We start from the raw sequence: 16068 nt of genomic DNA on the forward strand, positions 1-16068 counted from the left end.
CAGTGTGGACTCGAGCTCCCGGCCTCAGTGCAGACCCTAGCTCCTGGCCTCAGTGTGGACCTGCATTCCCAGCCTCAGTGTGGACTCGAGCTCCCGGCCTCAGTTCCTGGCCTCAGTGTGGACCCGAACTCCCAGCCTCAGTGTGAACTCGAGCTCCCAGCCTCAGTGTGGACTCAAGCTCCAGGCCTCAGTGTGGACTCGAGCTCCCGGCCTCAGTGTGGACCCGCTCTCCCGACCTCAGTGCGGACCCAGGCTCCCGGCCTCAGTGTGGACTCAAGCTCCCAGCCTCAGTGTGGATTCAAGCTCCTGGCCTCAGTGTGGACTCGAGCTCCCGGCCTCAGTATGGACTCGAGCTCCCGGCCTCAGAGTGTCACCGCCTCTCGGCCTCAGTGTGGACCCACACTCACGGCCTCAGTGTGGACTTGAGCTTCCGGCCTCAGTATGGACTCGAGCTCCCGGCCTCAGTGTGGACTCGAGCTCCCAGCCTCAGAGTGGACCCAGGCTCCCGGCCTCAGTGTGGACCCACACTCCCGGCCTCAGTGTGGACTCGAGCTTCCGGCCTCAGTGTGGATCTGCACTGCCGGCCTCAGTGTGGACTCGAGCTCCCGGTCTCAGTGTGGACTTGAGCTCCCGGCCTCAGAGTGGACCCAGGCTCCCGGCCTCAGTGTGGACACGCACTCCCGTCCTCAGTGTGGACTCGAGCTCCAGGCCTCAGTGTGGACTCGAACTCCCGGCCTCAGTGTGAACCCGCATTCCCGGCCTCAGTGTGGACAGGAGCTCCCGGCCTCAGTGTGGACCCGCTCTCCCGACCTCAGTGCGGACCCAGGCTCCCGGCCTCAGTGTGGACTCAAGCTCCCAGCCTCAGTGTGGATTCAAGCTCCTGGCCTCAGTGTGGACTCGAGCTCCCGGCCTCAGTATGGACTCGAGCTCCCGGCCTCAGAGTGTCACCGGCTCCCAGCCTCAGTGTGGACCCACACTCACGGCCTCAGTGTGGACTCGAGCTCCCGGTCTCAGTGTGGACTCGAGCTTCTGGCCTCAGTGTGGACTCGAGCTCCCAGCCTCAGAGTGGACCCAGGCTCCCGGCCTCAGTGTGGACCCACACTCCCGGCCTCAGTGTGGACTCGAGCTTCCGGCCTCAGTGTGGATCTGCACTGCCGGCCTCAGTGTGGACTCGAGCTCCCGGTCTCAGTGTGGACTTGAGCTCCCGGCCTCAGAGTGGACCCAGGCTCCCGGCCTCAGTGTGGACACGCACTCCCGTCCTCAGTGTGGACTCGAGCTCCAGGCCTCAGTGTGGACTCGAACTCCCGGCCTCAGTGTGAACCCGCATTCCCGGCCTCAGTGTGGACAGGAGCTCCCGGCCTCAGTGTGGACTCGAACTCCCGGCCTCAGTTTGGACTCACACTCCCGGCCTAAGTGTGGACTCACACTCCCGGCCTCAGTGTGGACTTGAGTACCCGGCCTCTGAGTGGATTCGAACTCCCGGCCTCAGTGTGTACTCGAGGCACCGGCCTCAGTGTGGACTCGAGCTCCCGGCCTCAGTGTGGACTCAAGCTCCCGGCCTCAGTGTGGACCCGAGCTCCTGGCCTCAGTGTGGACCCGCATTCCCGGCCTCAGTGTGGACTCGAGCTCCCAGCCTCAGTGTGGACTCGAGCTCCCAGCCTCAGTGTGTACTCAAGCACCCGGCCTCAGTGTGTACTTGAGCTCCCAGCCTCAGTGTGGACTCGAGCTCCCAGCCTCAGTGTGGACCCGCATTCCCGGCCTCAGTGTGGACTCGAGCTCCCGGCCTCAGTTTGGACTCACACTCCCGGCCTAAGTGTGGACTCACACTCCCGGCCTCAGTGTGGACTTGAGTACCCGGCCTCTGTGTGGATTCGAACTCCCGGCCTCAGTGTGTACTCGAGGCACCGGCCTCAGTGTGGACTCGAGCTCCCGGCCTCAGTGTGGACTCAAGCTCCCGCCCTCAGTGTGGACCCGAGCTCCTGGCCTCAGTGTGGACCCGCATTCCCGGCCTCAGTGTGGACTCGAGCTCCCAGCCTCAGTGTGGACTCGAGCTCCCAGCCTCAGTGTGTATTCAAGCTCCCGGCCTCAGTGTGTACTTGAGCTCCCGGCCTCAGTGTGGACTCAAGCTCCCAGCCTCAGTGTGGACTCGACTCCCAGCCTCAGTGTGGACCCGCATTCCCGGCCTCAGTGTGGACCCGAGCTCCCGGCCTCAGTGTGGACTCGAGCTCCCAGCCTCAGTGTGGACTCGAGCTCCCAGCCTCAGTATGGACCCGCATTCCCGGCCTCAGTGTGGACCCGAGCTCCCGGCCTCAGTGTGGACTCAAGCTCCCAGCCTCAGTGTGGACCCGCATTCCCGGCCTCAGTGTGGACCCGAGCTCCCGGCCTCAGTGTGGACTCGAGCTCCCGGCCTCAGTATGGACTTGATCTCCCGGCCTCAGATTGTCACCGGCTCCCGGCCTCAGTGTGGACCCGCCCTCCCGGCCTCAGTGTGGACTCGAGCTCCAGGTCTCAGTGTGGACTCGAGCTCCCGGCCTCAGTGTGGACTCGAGGTCCCGGCCTCAGTGTGGATCCGCACTCCCGGCCTCAGTGTGGACTCGTACTCCCAGCCTCAGAGTGGACCCAGGCTCCCGGCCTCAGTGTGGACCCGCACTCCCGGCCTCAGTGTGGTCTCGAGCTCCCGGTCTCAGTGTGGACTCAAGCTCCAGGCATCAGTGTGGACTCGAGCTCCCGGCCTCAGTGTGGACCCGAGCTCCCGGCCTCAGTGTGGACTCACACTCCCGGCCTCAGTGTGGACTTGAGTACCCGGCCTCCGTGTGGACTCGAACTCCCGGCCTCAGTGTGTACTCAAGCTCCCGGCCTCAGTGTGGACTCGAGCTCCCAGCCTCAGTGTGGACTCAAGTTCCCAACCTCAGTGTGGACGCATACTCCCGGCCTCAGTGTGGACCCACACTCCCGGTCTCAGTGTGGACCCACGCTCCCGGCCTCAGTGTGGACACGCACTCCCGGCCTCAGTGTGGACTCGAGCTCCAGGCCTCAGTGTGGACTCGAGCTCCAGGCCTCAGTGTGGACCCGGACTACCGGCCTCAGTGTGGACCCACACTTCTGACCTCAGTGTGGACCCATGCTCCTGGCCTCAGTGTGGACTCGAGCTCCCGGCCTCAGTGCGGACTCGAGCTCCCGGCCTCAGTGTGGACCCGGACTACCGGCCTCAGTGTGGACCCACACTTCTGACCTCAGTGTGGACCCATGCTCCTGGCCTCAGTGTGGACTCGAGCTCCCGGCCTCAGTGCGGACTCGAGCTCCCGGCCTCAGTGCGGACTCGAGCTCCCAGCCTCAGTGTGGACTCACACTCCCGGCCTCAGTGTGGACTCGAACTCCTGGCCTCAGTGTGGACTCGAGCTCCCGGCCTCAGAGTGGACCCAGTCTCCCGGCCTCAGTGTGGACCCGCACTCCCAGTCTCTTTGTGGACTCGAGCTCCCGGCCTCAGTGTGGACCCGCACTCCCAGCCTCAGTGTGTACTCGAGCTCCCGGCCACAGTGTGGACCCGAACTCCCGGCCTCAGTGTGGACTCACACTCCCGGCCTCAGTGTGGACTCACACTCCCGGCCTCAGTGTGGACTCAAACTCCCAGCCTCAGTGTAGACCCACGCTCCCGGCCACAGTGTGGATTCGAGCTCCAGGCCTCAGTGTGGACTCGAGCTCCAGGCCTCAGTGTGGACTCGAGCTCCCGGCCTCAGTGTGGACCCGCACTCCCTTACGTCCTGTGCAGCCTGTGTTGGAATGTTCATTATTCTAAACTCTTATTTTACTTTTGTTTTTCTAATTTATTGCTGCACCTTTTATTTCTTTATTTTTCTAATTTTCTTTCCTTTAGAATCTGACCTTCTAAGATGGTGCCATACATGGCAACTTGTAAACTTTTCAATTTACTCGTGTGAATGCATGTGACAAAAAAACTGAGTTCTGATTGTAATTCTAATTCAATAGAGCTGAGGGGTAGGATATAGGTTTGCTCGTTGAGCTGTAGGTTTGATATCCAGACGTTTCATTACCTGGCTAGGTAACATCATCAGTGGCGACCTCCAAGTGAAGCGAAGCTGTTGTCTCCTGCTTTCTATTTATATCTTTCTTCTGGATGGGTTTCCTGGGGTTTGTGGTGATGTCACTTCCTGTTCGTTTTCTGAGGGGTTGATAGATGGTATCTAGATCTATGTGTTTGTTTATGGCATTGTGGCTGGAGTGCCAGGCCTCTAGGAATTCTCTGGCATGTCTTTGCTTAGCCTGTCCCAGGATAGATGTGTTGTCCCAGTCGAAATGGAGGTTTTTTTCATCTGTGTATAGGGCTACGAGGGAGAGAGGATTGTGTCTTTTTGTGGCTAGCTGGTGTTTGTGTATCCTGGTGGCTAACTTTCTTCCTGTTTGTTCTACGTAGTGTTTGTGGCAGTCCTTGCATGGAATTTTGTAGATGATGTTGGTTTTGTCCATGGGTTGTACTGGGTCACACGGATGAAATAAAACCACCATTTCGACTGGTACAACACATCTAAACTGGGACAGGCTAAGCAAAGACATGCCAGAGAATTCCTAGAGGCCTGACACTCCAACCACAACGCCATAAACAAACACATAGATCTAGATACCATCTATCAACCCCTCAGAAAACGAACAGGAAATGACATCACCACAAACCCCAGGAAACCCATCCAGGAGAAAGATATAAATAGAAAGCAGGAGACAACAGCTTCGCTTCACTTGGAGGTCGCCACTGATGATGTTACCGAGCCAGGTAATGAAACGTCTGGATATCAAACCTACAGCTCAGCGAGCAAACCTACACCCTAAACCTCAACCTGAGCTACAAACCTTCACAAACCTCGCAAAAACCTATGGGCTCAATAGAACTGATTTGAGGCAACTGGAATGTTAGAATTTATCTCTTGATTGTTATTTGTTGTGACCTCGCCATGAAAGTCAAAGTACTTGACCTTTCAGCAAGAACATGAATGGGTTTGTCTATGAGTAGTCACCCAATAGTCACTTACAAAGATGGCAAAAACTTATTGGCAGCAAATATAAATGGGTCTTGCCAATGATACAGGTCAACCTCTTTGCCTTTGACCACCGCCTTGCATCTGAATTATTGCTTTCAAAACATGCTCATTACAACTGAACAACTCTGTTGTTGCCAATTCCATAACTGGTTCTGAATTATGTATAAATGTATGCAGAAACCACATATTTGCATAAAATGTCTTTCCAATTGATTCTTATCCATTTATTTGCCATGGTTCACAGTATGGTCTCACTGGAACTAATAAAACTGCCACTGATTTAACAGATTGGAGCCCATTAATTGCAGCTCTCTGAGACACCAGAAACCACACAAAGCAAATTTTTCTGCATCACTGCCTCATGATCACTTTCAAACATATCCCAATACTTTCCTTCCTTCTCTGATTTAGAAAAACATGAAAAAGATCCCGAGAATAACATAGCTTTGACATGCATCGCTAATTGTTCCCTGATGAAAAGAGGCGAAATGCAAAATTCTACTTAATATTCTCCTCATGGGAAACAAGACAGCATATAGACCAAGGGCTTTTGCCCAAAACGTCGATTTTCCTGCTCCTTGGATGCTGCCTGAACTGCTGTGCTTTTCCAGCACCACACTCATCTAGAATCTGTTTTCCAGCATCTGCAGTCATTGTTTTTACTTAGCATATAGACCATAGAACAGTACAGAACAGTACAGGCCTTTCAGCCCTCGATGTTATGCCAATCTTTTATCCAACACTAAGATCAAACTAACCTACATAATCTTCATTGTACTAACTTCCATGTGCCTTTCCAAGAGTCATTTAAATGTCCCTAATGTATCTGACTCTACTACCACCGCTGGTAGAGCATTCCACGCTCCCATCACTCTCTGTATAAAGAACCTACCTCTGACATCTCCCCTAAACCTTCCTCCAGTCACTTTAAAATTATACCCCCTTGTGATAGCCATTTCCGCCCGGGAAAAGTCTCTGGCTATCCAACTCTATCTACGTCTCTCATCATCTGTACACCTCTATCAAGTCACATCTCATCCTTCTTTGCTCCAATGAGAAAAGCCCTCACTCCCTCAATCTTTCTTCATAAGATATACCCTCCAGTCCAAGCAGCACCCTGGTAAATCTCCTCTGCACCCCCTCTAAAGCTTCCATATCCTTCCAATGATGAGGTGAACAGAACAGAACACAATATCCCTCGTGTGGTCTAACCAGGGCTCTATAGAGCTGCAGTGTAACCTCATGGCTCTTAAAATCAATGCACTATAAGTCTTCTTAACAACCCTATCAACGTGTCTGGCATCTTTGAGGGATCTATGGACATGGACCCCAAGATCCCTCTGTTCCTCCACACTGCCAAGAATCCTGCCTTTAACCCAAATTCTGCATTCAAATTCAACATTCCAAAGTGAATCATTTCACACTTTTCCAGGTTGAACTCCATCTGACATATATCAGTCCAGTTCTGCATCTTGGCAATGCAACCTATAACAGCCTCCACAGTATTCACAACTCCACTAACCTTCATGTCACCGGCAAACTTACTAACCCACTCTTTCACCTCCTTATCCAAGTCATAGAATCATAGAATCCCTACTTCAGCCCAACAAGTCTACACTGACCCTATGAAGAGTAACTCACCTGGACTAATGCACCTAACCTACACATCCCTGAACACTACGGGCAATGTAGCATGGCCAGTTCACCTAACTTGCACACCTTTGGACAATGGGAGGAAACTGGAGCACCTGAAGAAAACCCACGCAGACGCGGGGACAATGTGCAAGAGCCTGAGGCTAGAATCGAATCCGGGCCCTTGGTGCTGTGATGCAGCAGCACTAACCACTCAGGCATCTGTCTGCATGGGTTTTGCAGACAGACCCCCGCGTCTGCATGGGTTTCCTCCAGGTGCCCCAGTTTCCTCCAACAGTCCAAAGATGTGCAGGTTATTGGATTGGCCACACTAAATTGCCCTCTAGTATGCAGAGATGTGCAGACTTGGTGGATTAGCTATGGGAAATGCAGGATTATAGAAATAGGGTGGGTCTGAGTGAGGTGGTCTTTAGCGGGTCAGTGTGGACTCAATGGGCCAAGTGGCCTGCTTCCACACGGTAATGATTCTATGAATTTGGAAGTGCTGGTTGAGGAAATGGTGCAAATGTGGGGAATTTGCTTCCTGCAGGACCAGCAGTGGACACCAGAACCTGGCAACGTGCTCGGAAATTGCCACCCAGGTCAGGGTGCTCTCCTGGTCCAGAGTAACGAGTTGTCAACAGTGCCATCAGAAGATTAATAACTTGGCCAGGGTAAATGTCAGACTCTTCTCTCTCCCACCTCACACTCACTCTATCTCTGCTACCATACCCATCTCCCAATAAGGCCCATGCTGTGCCATGCTCACTATTACCTGCAACATCTTCCCTCCCCATCTCTCACCCTTTTCAAACACTAACCCTGCATTCCTTCTGTGGTCCCTCCTCACAGCTTCGGACCTCCTTTCTCCAACTTTGATTATCCAAACGAGATGGGCGGGCACTATTCGTTCAGATAATTGATTATTCGGTTAATTGATTCAATGCCTCTCATCTGGGGCTCGGAGTTTCTGAAGTTTCCTTTATCTGTGCTCTGCCTGCCTTGCTCCCTCTCTCTGTCTCAGGGTTTGTTTCTGAGCAGACACACGCTTGATTGTAAGGAACCTGCAGCATTTGCAGAAGCCTCCCGCCCCCATCAGTTCAATGGGATTGACACTGCGAGCACATGCTAAGTCTGCTCCCCGTTCAAGAGACTAGGCAAGAGCACATGCTCGCGAGACCCTGCCCCCTGTCCGCTCCCCTGTCCGACCCCCCCCACCCCATCCATCCCCGCCCCCGTCTGCCCCCAACCACATCCACATCTGCTTCCACAACCCTGCCCCCATCCACCCCCAACCCCACCCCTCATCTGAGCTTTTCGAGCTTTAGAGTGAAACGTCAATTCTCCTGGTCCTCGGATGCTGTCTGACTTGTTGTGCTTTTCCAGCACCACACTCTCGACTCTTACCTAACTGCACCTGCAGTCCTCGCTTTCACTTGGCCAAGTGCAGGGAAATGGATTTCGCGTTGTTGGACATTTTGGTCAGCATGGACGTGTTTGGCCAAAGGATCTGTCTCCATTCTGTAGGACTCTACGACGGTGTGACTATGAGTTGTGCCACTCACCTCACTTAATCTCTCCTTTTGGCCTCATTATCAGAAACGACAGCCCATAAAAAGGCTGTAATGAGTGGAGATGTAGCCGACATCAGGCTCCTTATTTACAATATTCATTAATGACTTCATTAAGGAAAGTGAATGCACTGCAGCCCTGTTTATGGATGATACCACAATGGATGGGAACGCAAGGGGTGAGGATGACACAACGAGTCTGCAGAGGGATATCGACAGATTCAGTGAGAGGGCAAAAACATAGCTGAAGATGGAATTTAATGTGATAAATGTGTGGTTATGCACTTTGACAGGAAGATTAGAGGAGCTGAACATTATTTAAATGGAAAAAGACTGCAGAAAGCTAGAGCACAGAGTCCATAAGCAAAAATAACAAAAAGCTAGCATACACATGCAGCAGATAATAATGAAGGCAAAAGAAATGTTGGTGTTTATATCAAAGGGAATAGAATATAGAATTGTGGTATATATATATATATATATATATATATATGTGTGATTTAGACTTGAATGTGGAAGGGTTGATCAGTTGGTTTGTGGAAATTGGTGGTTTCGTAAATAGTGAGGAGGACAGCCTGAGATTACAAGATGATAGATATGGGCTAGTCAGGTGGATTGTTCAATGGCAAATGGAATTCATGGCCCTCTCCCTTTCTTTGTATCTCTCTATTTCTCTCTCTCTCTCTCTCTCTCTCCCCTCATCCTCCAGGTGCTGCTGGTCCTGCTGGGTCTCTCCAGCACTCTCTGTATCTGTTACCTTACCCATTGACAGAAGGCAAGGATCACATCAACACAGTCATAAATCAATCTCAATAAAGGAGGTAATGGTGACACCAGGCATCAATGGCACATGGGTCATGTGTTTCTTCATGGTCAAGGCCAGAGCTGACAGACCCAAGAGAAGAGCTGGTCAATGGACAGTTGACTGGGTGTTCAGTTTGCTGCTTTTACTAACACACAGCTACCTGATGAAAAAGTGTGTGCAATTTGCACATGCTTTTGGAGTTCCCATGTAAAAGAAGAATGATGTGAGGCTGTCATGAATTATCTCATCATTATGTTAATCTATTTTCCCAGGGGAATTACTGATTGTCTAATGGTGCTTCAACTCCCCAGACACAGCAGGAGGCAAACTGTTCTCAGTAATGGGAGCACCCCAAGACCAACCCTGAAGAAGTCAAAGATAAATTCTATGCCAATCTCCATATCCATTTTTTTGCAGTATTTGAGGAGAAATTAATTTGAAATTGAATCAACTTTTGATGTTTCACATGGCCATTCAAGTGAACAGCACGTATTGAGGTAAATATATTTAAAAGCTATAATAGTTGAACAGAATAATTCAGTAAACATTGCGGTATTTGAGGTAAATAATGTTTGCTGGTTTATCAAGAGTGCAGGCTGATAAGGTGCCAGTTAAAACAAAGTTTGCTGTTTTTCCTTTCGGCTTTATTTCAAAACTGAGCTGGTCAAGAGAGATTTTCCCTTTGGTTTTCCATCCTGCTTTTCTTAAAAGCTGGAGTCGAGGGAATGTGTAAGACCACATGGTCCAGTCCTCTTCAAATATAACAACAATGAAATGCTCTAGCTACTAAAGGGACTGAAATGAATGGATTAACTGAATGCTACTTCAGTTGTGAAGCTGAATCCACACCAGCAAAGTTGTTGGTGCTCTAACTTATTGTGGTTTGCGGTAGCTTCTGATTTTAAACCTGTTACATCACTTAACTTTCCCATTGTGGACAAGAGGTCACAGAACTGGAGCCTTCACACTGTTTCTCTCTCCTCAGATGCTGCCAGACCCCCTGCGCTTCTCCAGCATTCTCTGTTTTCATTTCAGATCTCCAACACCCGCGGTCATTGCTTTTGTATATACTGAAGTTGTTTTGTTCAAAACCATTTGGCCTAAATTGCAGGAGGCTTTTGTCGCTGAATTAATAACAAGCCTTTGGCTGTAATTGTTGCATATCTGTGTCACTAAGTGGACCTTAATTAAATGTTTTAAAATAGCAAATGAAGACGTTGGTTGGTTCTGAGCTGAGGAACTCAAAGAATATGATTAAGTCATAAAATGTAGCCAACTCTCAAAGCAAATGTAAGGCAGAAGTGGGTCTTTGTGTTTTACCATAGGATGGTGGACATCTTGCATGGAAACAGACCATCCCAGTCCAGTTTGATTTGATTTGATTTATTATTGTCACATGTGTCTAGGTACAGTGAAAAGTTTTGTTTTGTATGCAGCACAGGCAGATCAAAACATACAAAAAGTGCATTAAGGTAATAGATCAGAACAAGGAATACAATGTCATGGCTGCAGAGACTTTGCACAAAGAGCGAGATCAACATTAAATTTGGAATTTGAGAGGTCCATTCAGAAGTCTGAGGTGGATTGCCATGTTAAATTGCCCACAGTGTTCAGGGATGTGCAGGTTAGATGAAATAGCCCTGGGAAACACAAGGTTGCAGAAATAGGGTAGGGGGGTGAGTCTGGGTGGGATGCTCTTTGGAGAGTAGGTGTGGACTTGTTGGGCTGAATGGCCTGTTTCTATACAGTAGGGAGTCTATTACTAAAAAAAGCAGTGGAGAAGAAACTGTTTTTGAATCTGTTGGTACATGTGTTGAAGTTTTTGTATCTTCTGCCCAACAGAAGAGGTTGGAAGAGATTATAATCAGGGTGGGAGAGATCTTTGATGATATTGGCTGCCTTCCCGAGGCAGCAAGAAGTGTAGATGGAGTCAGTGGATCGAAGGTTGGTTTACATGACGGACTGGGCTGTGTTCACAACTCTCTGCAATTTCTTACAGTACTGGGCAGAGCAGTTGCCATAACAAGCCGTGAGGTATCCGGATAGGATGCTTTCTGTGGTGCATCAAAAAATTTGGTAAGAGTCTTTATGGATATATGGATTTTTTAATGGAGTCATAGAATCATAGAATATTTTTGGAATTTCGTTCACCTCACATGGAAGCAGAGGAAATCACTCCATTCTGGCATTTATGCTCCATTCCAGATTCCTTCTTCTAAAACATAGTCATAACCCTCTAGTCATGCCTCCCTTATATTTGTCCAGCTTCCCCTTCAATACATCTATTTGTTTCAGTCATTCCCTATGTTTTTTTTTCAAATGGGTGTCAGTCACTGGGCAAACATTTATTGCCCATCCCTAATTGCTCAGTGGTTGGTTGAGAGTCAGCCACATTGCCGTGGGTCTGGAGTCATATGTAGACCAGACCAGGTGAGGATGAAGGACATTAGTGAGCCAGATGGCTTTTTCCCAACAATCAGAGTCAAAACGTGTGGTGCTGGAAAAGCACAGCTGGTCAGGCATCATCCGAGGAGCAGGAGAGTCGACGCTTTGAGCATAAGCTCTTCATCAGGAAATCGACAATAGTTTTGTGATCATCATTAGACTTTTAATTCCGGATTTCTTTATGGAATTTAAATTCCACCAGCTACCATGGTGGGGCTTGAACCTGGATCTCCATAACATTACCTTGTTCTCTGGATTATTAGTCTAGCTATTACATCAGTATGCAATCGTCTCCCTTGGTGTTACTGAGCTTCACATGCTCACCACTCTTTGTGTGAAGATGATTCCACTGAATTTCCCCATTAGATTTCACGATGACTATCTTTTATTCATGGCCTCTGGTTGCTTCTCTTCCACCCAAAGGAAACCATTCTCTCTCTATACCCACTCTCTCAAAATCTTTCATATATTTAAAACTGTCTTTAGGTTACCCTCCAGCCTTCCTTTCTTTTACAGAGAGAAGCCCAACCTGAAATTCCTTTATATATACACATACATTTATGGTGGCAGTCTTTGGAAATCTTCACTGTATTTTCCTGTATGGGCATAGTACAGACATATTTAACAGGAATCTACTCAAACATATGAGGGGACTAAGAACAGAGAATTAACATGATGAATGGTCTGCAGCCTTCTCTCAATTGGGTAACTGGAATTCACAAAGTACTCTTGATCAATGTCACAAGTAACAGGAGGAAAAATGTGTGTGCTGGAAAATTTATGTTTTGCCATCCCTACATGTGCAAGTGGTATATTAGCCTTTATTACATGCGGGTGTGAATATAGGTGTAAAGACACCTGACTGCAGTCAAATGGAAGCTTGCTAAGATGACACTTGGAATATTCTGTGCAATTTTATTCAGTTTTATTACCAAAGATATACTTGCCACAGAGGGACAGCAACAAAGAAGGATCATCATTCTGGTATGGACGGATTGTCACGTGAGGAGAGATTAAATGGAGTGAGCCTGTGTTCTCTGGAGTTCAACAGAATGAGAGGCAACCACATTCAAACTTACAAAGACAGTAAACTTTTTATTATCCAGCAACTATGGGACCAGGAGTGTGAGATTGATCAGTTGTTCCAGATAATCAAAACGTCCACATTATTGATGTAAAAACACACATTAAGTAATATAAACATAATGCAGGGGGTAAAGACACACTGTTATATTTTATTTACACCATAAATCATTAACTAATAATGCAACCTTGTCCTAAATAAAACTTACTGTCAGAAAGCCTTCTCACTTGCATCCTCAACTGACTACTCAGACAACACAATAGATCACGCTATTTGAGGGGAAATTGACTCGAAATTGAATCAATTGTTGGTATTTCATGTGGCCATTCGTTGGAGCAACAAATAAATATTTACAACAACAAAAGCAGACGTTGTTGGAAAGCTCAGCAGGTCTGGCGCATCTGTGGAGAGAACTCAAAATTAATGTGCAGGTCGCGTTACCCTTCCTCAGAACTCTGACTGTGGACAAGAGAAAATATTGAAACGGAAATCCTGTCAGAGAGAGGAGCAAAACTTCTTCATGGTGGGCATGCCTGGAAGAGATGTGGCAGCGAGTTAAATACTAAATAAAAACTGAAAGAACTGCTGATGCTGGAAATCTAAAACAAAAGCAGAAATTGCTGGAAGAGCTCAGCAGGTCCGGCAGCATCTGTGGAACGAAATCAAGAGTTAAGGTTTCGGGTCGAGTGACCCTTCATCAGAATTCAATATTTAGTAAATATTTACATTGAGGTAAATCAATTTTAAAAACTATAATAAATTGGACAGAATGAGTCTGTGAACTTCACAAATTTGAGGTATATAATTTTTACTAGTTTATCAAGAGTGTCGGTTCACAAAGTGCCAGTTAAAACAAAGTTAGCTGTCCTTCCGGTTCTCGACAGGGTAGGTGCTGGTAGATTCACCTGGGGCTGGGGCTCTCGAACCGGGGGACCCAATTTCAGAGTAAAGGACAGACCGTTTAGAACTGAGATTTCTTCACTCACAGAGCACTAAATCTTTGATGTCTGCCCCAGAGGATTTTGGAGGCGCAGACTTTGAATATGTTTAAGACAAAGACAGACACATATCTGTATTTTAAAAAGCATCAAGGATTACGTGAGATAGTTCTGGAAAGTGGTGTTGAAATGAAAGATCAGTGCGACCTCATTGGAGGACGGAGCAAGCTCAAAGGGATGAATTGTGTCCTGGTCTTATTGCCAATATTCTTATGTTCTTACGATAAAGCTTACAGAAAGAAAGGTATTAGTGTATCACTGGACGAGTAATCTAGAATCCCTGGCTCAGGTTCAAATCCCATCACGGGAAATGGCGAAATTTGAATTCAATAACATCTGTAATCTACGTTAACCTACTGTTGATTGTCATGTTTTTTTTAAAAATATCTGGTTCATTTAATGTCCTTTAAGGAAGGATATCTGCTATCCTTTCCTGTCTGGGTCTACATGTCACTCCAGACCCAGCCATGTGGTTGACTCTTAACTGCTCTCTGAAACTGGCTAGCAAGTATCAAACTGCTAAAAATAAATTCAAAGGGCTTAAACTGGATGGATCTCCTGAAAGGCAATGCCAAAAACAGCCCAATGTACCTTGCAAATTCATCTTTACAAATATCTGGGGGGTGTTAGTGCTAAAATTTGGAGAGTTCTTGTCAAGCTACAGCCTGATATTTTCACACTTACAGAATCATGCCTTATAGACAATGTCACAGACACCGCCATCACTGGATATATCCTAGGTACGACAGGATAGAGCTGGCACCGCAATAGGATGGTCATGATGAAGTTGTCCTGGGCATTCTCAACATTGACTCTGGACCCATGAACTTTCATGGCATCAGGTAAAGCCTGGGCAAGAAAGCTCCTGCTGATTACCACTGACAACGCTGGCACCTGCCTAGCAAGGAGAAAAATTGACCAGTTATGTCATGTACACAAAAGGCAGGCACATTCAATCTAGCCATCTATGCTCAATCATAAATGGAATGGGTCGACAACTGTGCTATCAAAGAAACTCGCAAAGGAATAACTTACTCACTGATGCTCAGTCTGGGTTCTCTCAGGGCCACTCAGCTCATGACTCCATTTCCACCGAGAAACAAAGCATGGACTGAAAAAGTGCTAAATATCTGAGGAGAAAGTGACTGCTGTGCATATAAGGCAACATGTGACGGAGTGTGGTATCAAGGAGCCCTAACAAAACTGGAGTCACTGGGAGTCATTGGGAAAGCTGTCTGCTGGTTGGAATCATACTTAGCACTGAGGAAGTTGATTGTGGTTGTTGGAGGTCAGTCATCTCAGTTCTCGGACATCTCTGCAGGGGTTCCTCAGGGTAGTGTCCTAGGCCCAACCATCTTCAGCTGCTTCATCAATGACCTTCATATGGTAAGAAATGGGGAATTTAGTTGATGACTGCATAATGTTCACCATTACTCACAACACTCCACATGGAGAAATAGTTTGTGTTCATATGCAGCAAGACCTGGACAACATGCAGAGCTGAACTGATAAGTGGCAAGTAGCTTTCATGTCTCCAGCAAGTCAGAAAATAACCACTGTCCCTTGACATTCAATGGCATTACCATCGTTTATACCCTACTGTTAACATCTTGGGTGTCACCATTGACCAAAAACTGAACTGGACCAGTCATATAAGTATAACGACTACAAGTGAAGGGTCTGTTTCCATGCTGCATAACTCCGTCACTCTAATAGAGAAAGTCTGAGGTTGGGAATTCAATAACTCACCTCCTCAGATCAAACCTAGAGAAAGCACAACCATAATTATACCATTAGATTCTCTTCACATTGAAGGTCAGAATATCCATTTAATTAGAAACATGTGAAGCCAAGTAAGAAGATCAAGCATTACTGTCCATACAAGATGTTGAAACAAAAGGTAAAAGAGCCTTCAGTGAGTCGTCAAACAGTCTATAGTTACACTGGAGACCAGACACAGTGTCAAAGGAAAATACAAGTACAGTGCTGGTAGAAAGCTAGAGAAAAACAACAACAGGGTATATGTCTGAATTGTTAACCTCATTTACCCACAAGATGTTTGGTAATATCTCAATGCAAACTTCTTCAAAGCAATTTGTTTTAATTAGATTAAGAAGTTAGGAGCAAGAGGTGCTCTTTTCATCATCATGGTGTTGTCCCTCGTTCCTAATGACGCTTGGCTTGGCATGCAATGCTTGAATGGATGTCACATGAGCAAAGTGTCGCGTTCAGCACTGGCATTCATCACAAAGTGTTTAGACCCACAGATCAACAAAATAGACATTTCGGTGAAGTACCATTACAGCTGCTGGGTTGTATCTCAGCAAGAAGACAGCATCTTGGAGTTGGGAATGAGAGCCAATATATTATTTAGTGATGAAACTTCATCTTGGCAACAAATTATATGCTTTATTTTCCTCTTTCTCTTGCAGATCCAAGGGTAATGAGCCTGCTCTCTCTGCACAAGTGAGACAGGAAAATT

This window comes from Chiloscyllium plagiosum, unplaced genomic scaffold, assembly GCF_037043375.1.
Source record: "Chiloscyllium plagiosum isolate Xiang-an unplaced genomic scaffold, Cpla_swu_hap1 HiC_scaffold_19, whole genome shotgun sequence".
Lineage (NCBI taxonomy): Eukaryota > Metazoa > Chordata > Chondrichthyes > Orectolobiformes > Hemiscylliidae > Chiloscyllium > Chiloscyllium plagiosum.